The following is a 6,000-nucleotide window of genomic DNA, read 5'->3' on the forward strand; positions in this document are numbered from 1 at the left end:
GATCTCCTCGTAGAATAAAATAATATCAAAAACTCTGTTTACAGAAAGATGAGATAAGAAATGATGACTCGTACAGGATCATTGATATGCATGACTTATGTCTCTCGTCATACCGGTTTCCAGGAGTGTAGTAGGATTGAACAGGCTTAAAATAGACACTAAAAAAGAATATAGGAAGCTCTCCATCTTTAATTGCAGTTGGTACAAAGCTTTCTCTAATCAATCAGACCATCCACATGCAGATGCTATTTCATTGACCTTATTGTTATAGGAAGTCCATGATGATCAACCCACTAAAATTCAATGGTGCCTTTTGTGTTATAATTGGTCTAACTTATTATGGCTTGATAAGTCTGGTAAACACAGAATTTCAACTAAATATAAGCCATAAACATTTTAGAAGACTTTGAACAGGACTTTGACCATATCCTGTTTGTGCGCAGCTTCAGTAAACTGGAGATCCAAAGCTCTAATGCCAACATCAAGCTGATTTTTGATATTGGTAGCAGCATTGCAGTATTTTGAGGAAGATCATTGTAACGACCGTCGTAGGAAGTGGACCAAAATGCAGCGGGTACGTGAATGCTCATCTTTATTTTATGACGCACACTATACAAAAACAACAAAACAAATGACAGCTAACCAGTAATGCAGGCTAAACATAGCAGTGCACAAACAACCTCCCACAATACCCAAAACAAACACACCCCTATATATAGGACCTTCAATCAGAGGCAACGAGAAACAGCTGCCTCCAATTGAAGGCCCAAATCCCAATTAACTAAACATAGAACTAAACACCCTAGATCAGACATAGAAATACACAACATAGAACCTAACCAAAAACCCCAGACTAATCTAAACAAACACCCCTCTACAAAACACAAACCAACAAACCCCAAACCACGTAAAACAAACACCCCCTGCCATGTCCTGACCAAACTATAATAACAAATAACCCCTATACTGGTCAGGACGTGACAATCATAAGTGTAGATGAATGTTCAAATTTCACTAAAACATATTCCTATCTGATTAGTGATTTTATTTACATACCTGACTGTCTGTGTACCATTTGTTCACAGTAAAGCTTTTACTGAATAAAAATTATCCTAAATGGCAAGAGGTTGAAGGAGGTTGAGAAACAGTAAACCTACAGTGCCAATGAAACAAATGATGGTTGACACACACACACACACACATAACAATACAGTCCTGTGCATTTCAGAGAATCCACAATATTAGAATTATTGATTAAAATAAATACTTGGTATTAAAAAATGGCAAATGGTAAGTATTTTAGTAACTTGTTCTATAATAACATTGTTTGTTACTAGAGTTGTATCTAGTAAGGATATATATAAAAAAATTCACTTAAACAAAGTTAGTGTTTTGAAAAATATTATCACCAAGCTGTTTGACCATTGGCAGCATCAATAAGAGTGTTGAAAAAAAATACATAAATACATACAGTATAAGGCAAAATGAAATTATTATAGTGGAATCTGCAAGTAGAATTTTCCTTGGCGCACGTACATTTTGGTCAATTCATTAGTCTTTCCGTCCAGCCAGTGAGTGATGCGCCTGTCACACGCGCACGCGCGCGCACACACAAATACGCGTGCCTCAGCTCTATGCAGGCGCCCACACTGCCATTCTTGTTGAGCGTGATCTTTGTGCATCTAGAACTGGCCTATAGGCAGTGGGGTCATCTTTCGTTATCATAAAGACGTCTTTTTGAGGACGTCTGTCCTCAATCCCAGTAAACTATTGCTGTTGTTCTTTGAGCGCATATGTCGGGATTGTACTATTTGTCGTGGAGTTCAGCTCAAAATAAGTGTCTTTATATGGCATCCATTTCAGGTTTCTTTGAATAGGCCTACTGTGTCTATGCAGAAAAATTACATGGATGTGTAGCCTCATTTATTTATTTTTTTAATTCAACGACCACATTAGAAAATACAAGGATGAGCAATTTAGGTGAGCTGTCAAAGTGAGAACAAATATTTCCCATATCATTTATTTCATATATTATTTTTGAATAGCCATACATGTATAGTCCAATCTACACCTCAAGGGAGTTTTCTATCATTATTTGAAATAGTTCGGCATTTGAGAATAGGAAGACACAGCAAGATACAGGAGAGGTTTTTGAAGTTGGAGAAATCACCAGATAATAAGAAGTGGCCGTTTGAATTGATAACTCGTATCTTACCTGTTAATATGCAGGGTCGTCAAGATTCCCTCTAAAGTATCCCCATGAAACGTTATAAAGCAGGTTTTGTACACATTAAAGTCCACTGTGCGCTTGTACGGATTCTCCTCCCTGTATCACGCTGAAAGAATAGAACAGGAGTGAGTGCAAGCCGCTTGTGCGTGGAGACGGGGCGTCTCGATGGAGCGAGATGCATGCGGCTCGAAACGAATGTGACAGACCACCCTTTCGGATCGCTACGCGAACGAAGGTGAAGTTTTCAGTGTGTAGCCTACAGTGCACTCTGGGTAAAACAGTCTGCCCAACTATCCAACCACTCCTGTTTCCGCTGGTGCTCTGTTTCTCGGGCGAGTGTGATGGCTATCCCATGGGATCCCTGAATGAATTTGGGCACATCTCACGCTCCCCGCTGCGCGTCGCATGACCAATCGGTTAGTTCGATTGATGGGAGCCCTATTTGTCTTTCTCTCATGTTGAAGAGGATTACAATTACGGAAAATATGCTTGGTCATAAATGACAATAATTGTCGCATTTGAATAGCTTAATGGAGGTTAGCTCCTTGGAAATAATTAATAGCCTAATAATTAATATGTTCAAGTCTTGGGAATTGGGACCAGTGCCCATCAATTCACACAATACTTGATGGCTTTTATTCTGTCAATATATCAGAGCGTTGGCGAAGTTAAAAGTGTAAAAGGATTGTCTAATGCCCACCCGTGGAGGTCTGCTGTGGGCGGTCCAGAAACATGCTACTCTACTACTTGCTCTCATACTGCCATCTAGTGAAGACCTCAGCTAGTCATATTGAACTGGAACTTTTTCTATTGCTGCATCATTTTCATTTTTCATCATGAGAGTTAGGCTATACTGTATTTTGTTGACTTCAATTATGGTTAATGATATTTAACTCTGTGAGGTTATTTATAGACAGGTCTGTAGCCACCTATTTTAAAATAATCTCAATTGTTTCCATTTCCCCAACATGCACTTATTTAACTTTTATTGAACTAGGCAAGTCAGTTAAGAACAAATTCTTATTTACAATGACGGCCTACCTAACTTTCAATAAATTCCCTGGTTATCCCAGTTATAGGATTCATGGAATCTGGAGGGAATAAGTAGGAAATCTGGAAACCTCCAACTAGGATTTCTGGTATAACAGGAAATGTATTCAAAGTTCCCAGAATTTTGCAACCCTAATCCTGACTGTGAAGCATGACATCAGATAACAGCCTCTCTGTCCGTTGGTCCTCGTCAGACAGGGGAATATCGGGGTAATTGGAAGATAACAGCTTCATTTATTTAGCTGATTACTGCTAGGTGCAGAACATCAGTGCTTACTGACTGACTGAAAAATTGTTGAGTATATAATCGAATGCATACAGTTAGTGACATTTTGAATAGACAAAATAAGTGTTATCAAAACTGGTAATACTATTGTAACAACTTAGCAATGTTGATCTCCTCTGGCATATCAATCCAAAGTCTACATGCCCTAATGGCAAATGCCCAATCGCCTTTCGTTTTCAACATATAGACTTTGCAATGTTCCACAGTGCCTTGCCCGAGGATCTCAGGCTGCGTCCTGGTTCATAGGGAGATAAAAGATCAGAGGTATAGGATGGGGCTAAACCAATCCTCGCCTTAAAAGTGATTAATACAATTTTAAAATATATTCCAGAAGTGACTGGTAGCCAGTGTAGAGAAGCTAAAATAGGTGTGATATGGTAAAATGTTTCTGGTTCCTGTTAAAAGTCGAGCTGCAGCATTTTGAACTAACTGTAGAAGATGGAGTGATTTCTGTAGGCCTATACAAAGAGATACAGTGACAACCTTCTATAAATACAACTTGAGGTTAGGGTCAGGGTCTAAGAAGGTACAAAGGTTTCTGGCTGTAGGACAGTCCCGCAATGTTATTTTTGATGTATGTGACACAGCTCACTTGCCAGCCATGGTTCTAGCAATTTTGCGACCCAATAGGCAATATCAAGTGCTCAAAAATAACTTAAGAAATAGGTTAAATTACCAGAGATTCTCACATGGCCCTTATATTGTATAACGGGGCTATATCAGCCACTATGCTAGATGTAGTTTGAAGAGAGCACAGTTGGAGAGACTTGCACTTTCTCTAGCCTACCTTTTAGGAGTGGGAAGATTTTCAGACAGACAAATATGGGTGATCAATATTTAGGCCTATTTCTAGGCAATGTAGTAAACTATAGCCTAATCATAGGCCTATTTAGGAGATACATTTCCATGGAAAAATAACTTCCCTGTGCTTCTCCGCCCATGCATAGGTTATAACCTACTCTATTTAATTGAGACCACACGCGCACCTAATCTACAGTGGGGGGAAAAAAGTATTTGATCCCCTGCTGATTTTGTACGTTTGCCCACTTACAAAGAAATGATCAGTCTATAATTTTAATTGTAGGTTTATATGAACAGTGAGAGACAGAATAACAACAAAAAAATCCAGAAATACGCATGTCTAAAATGTTATAAATTGATTTGCATTTTAATGAGGGAAATAAGTATTTGACCCCTCTGCAAAACATGACTTAGTAATTGGTGGCAAAACCCTTGTTGGCAATCACAGAGGTCAGACGTTTCTTGTAGTTGGCCACCAAGTTTGCACACATCTCAGGAGGGATTTTGTCCCACTCCTCTTTGCAGATCTTCTCCAAGTCATTAAGGTTTCGAGGCTGACGTTTGGTAACTCGCACCTTCTTCTCCCTCCACAGATTTTCTATGGGATTATGGTCTGAAGACTGGCTAGGCCACTCCAGGACCTTAATGTGCTTCTTCTTGAGCCACTCCTTTGTTGCCTTGGCCGTGTGTTTTGGGTCATTGTCATGCTGGAATACCCATCCACGACCCATTTTCAATGCCCTGGCTGAGGGAAGGAGGTTCTCACCCAAGATTTAACAGTACATGGCCCCGTCAAATGATGCGCTGAAGTTGTCCTGTCCCCTTAGCAGAAAAACACCCCCAAAGCATAATGTTTCCACCTCCATGTTTGACGGTGGAGATGGTGTTCTTGGGGTCATAGGCAGCATTCCTCCTCCTTCAAACACAGCGAGTTGAGTTGATGCCAAAGAGCTCCATTTTGGTCTCATCTGACCACAACACTTTCACCAGTTGTCCTCTGAATCATTCAGATGTTCATTGGCAAACTTCAGACGGGCATGTATATGTATTCTTGAGCAGGGGGACCTTGCGGGCGCTGCAGGATTTCAGTCCTTCACGGCGTAGTGTGTTACCAATTGTTTTCTTGGTGACTATGGTCCCAGCTGCCTTGAGATCATTGACAAGATCCTCCCGTGTAGTTCTGGGCTGATTCCTCACCATTCTCATGCTCATTGCAACTCCACGAGGTGAGATCTTGCATGGAGCCCAAGGCCGAGGGATATTGACAGTTCTTTTGTGTTTCTTCCATTTGCGAATAATCGCACCAAATGTTGTCACCTTCTCACCAAGCTGCTTGGCGATGGTCTTGTAGCCCATTCCAGCCTTGTGTAGGTCTACAATCTTGTCCCTGACATCATTGGAGAGCTCTTTGATCTTGGACATGGTGGAGAGTTTGGAATCTGATTGATTGATTGTGTAACGGTTGTCGTCGGGAATGGAGGACCAAAACGCAGCAGGAATGTGGATGCTCATCTTGTATTTATTTTAAATCACGAAAACACCAAAATAACAAAACCGAAGAACTCACGAACAACAAAACAGTCTTGTCAGGCTCACACACGCAAAACAAGAAACAATCTCCCACAACACTACA

At 40.4% G+C, this 6,000-nt stretch overlaps 1 protein-coding gene across 2 annotated transcripts in view; it reads right to left on the reverse strand.

Annotated features, from left to right (window-relative positions):
* LOC106571849 (poly(rC)-binding protein 4) overlaps window positions 1-2,606 on the reverse strand; it is a 76,427-nt gene extending 73,821 nt beyond the window's left edge. The window contains exon 1 of one of the 2 annotated variants that reach the window (XM_014145340.3): window positions 2,216-2,606. The gene's annotated coding sequence lies outside the window, so the exon portion shown is untranslated. The remainder of the gene's footprint in view (window positions 1-2,215) is intronic. The other variant, XM_014145339.3, reaches the window with a different exon arrangement.
* Between the last annotated feature and the right edge of the window lie 3,394 nt (window positions 2,607-6,000).

This window comes from Salmo salar, chromosome 15 (genome assembly GCF_965601325.2).
Source record: "Salmo salar chromosome 15, fSalSal1, whole genome shotgun sequence".
Taxonomy (NCBI): domain Eukaryota; kingdom Metazoa; phylum Chordata; class Actinopteri; order Salmoniformes; family Salmonidae; genus Salmo; species Salmo salar.